Source organism: Carlito syrichta, unplaced genomic scaffold, assembly GCF_000164805.1.
Source record: "Carlito syrichta isolate Samal-C Ts95f unplaced genomic scaffold, Tarsius_syrichta-2.0.1 Scaffold303646, whole genome shotgun sequence".
In the NCBI taxonomy this organism is placed as follows: Eukaryota; Metazoa; Chordata; class Mammalia; order Primates; family Tarsiidae; genus Carlito; species Carlito syrichta.
The window spans coordinates 758322-759430 of NW_007247742.1; the positions used below are offsets into that span (position 1 = coordinate 758322).

Consider the following 1109-nt stretch of genomic DNA (forward strand, 5'->3'; position numbering starts at 1 on the left):
GACTCTCCCCACCCCATCCCCGGCCGCCTGGAGGGAGACGGACCCGAACCCCCGGTGTCACCGAACCCGACCAAATCACGGAGCTGCGCCCCAGGGCCCCTGGTCTGAGAAATGGGGACAATCCCTAGGGGACCACAACGCACTGAGGATAAAGAAATCAAGCAGACTTCTCGTGGCGATGGAGACGTTAATGTGAAAAAAACGAGACGCAGAACGAATTGTTCCCAATTGCTTTTTAGAAAAGAGAGACACACACACACACACACACACACTTACTAATATACATAAAAAGCTTCTGAAAGGATACACAAGAAACTTGCCAGTGAGTGGACTGGGGACAAGGTGGAATAGAAACTTACTTCTTGCCATACACTTGTTAGTGTACTTTGAATTGTTAAACATAGTATGTGTTTTGTAGAATTATTGAGGAAATTCAGTTGTCTCAGGTGAATATAAAACCTTAAAAATGTGTTGTGTTGACACGTCCTTCCTAAAGTAAACAGCGTTTTATTTTTAAACTCACCTCCCGCCCCCAATCTCACGCTTGATTGAGATTCTCTCTCACGGGTGAGGGAGGAAGGAGCTCCCATAGAGGCGGGAAAGTTTACGGGAAGAAACGGGGAAGAATCAACTTTTCTAAGTAGGCGAAGCTTTTGTCGAGACTGTCAAGTCACGCGCTGGTGTTTGTTTACTCGCTGAGGGGAGGGAACTGGGAGGACCAGTGCGCTGAGAGTTGAGTAATGGGAGGGCCGACGCCCTTTCCGAGCTGAAGCAGATCCGACCGGGGACACGAGGCGTCGGAAGCCCACTTTCTGCCCTTCCTGTTGGGATCTCACCGGAATACCGGGCAAGCATCAGACTCCCTAGCTGCCCTCCCCAGTCTGGGAAAAGAAAACGGGCTAGACTGCCGGAAGCCTGACCTTACGTCGTGACTCTGGGAGCCTGAAATTGTACCTGCGTAGGCGCAGGGTCAGCCGCAGGCCCCTGCGCGCACGCGCGGGCCGCCCTATCCCGGCGGTTGGGTCGCGTCACGTGACGGGCTCGGCGCTCCGCCGTCACGTGACGCTCGTCCGCAGCCTCTGCTTTCCTCGGCGGGCGCCCCCTTCCGC

At 53.9% G+C, this 1109-nt stretch overlaps 2 protein-coding genes across 2 annotated transcripts in view; one reads left to right on the forward strand and one right to left on the reverse strand.

Annotated features, from left to right (window-relative positions):
- CNPPD1 (cyclin Pas1/PHO80 domain containing 1) overlaps positions 1-1002 on the reverse strand; it is a 5555-nt gene extending 4553 nt beyond the window's left edge. The window contains exon 1 of the mRNA XM_021712779.1: positions 955-1002. The gene's annotated coding sequence lies outside the window, so the exon portion shown is untranslated. The remainder of the gene's footprint in view (positions 1-954) is intronic.
- Positions 1-1109, forward strand: part of RETREG2 (reticulophagy regulator family member 2) — a 7389-nt gene that overhangs the window by 887 nt on the left and 5393 nt on the right. The window lies entirely within an intron of this gene.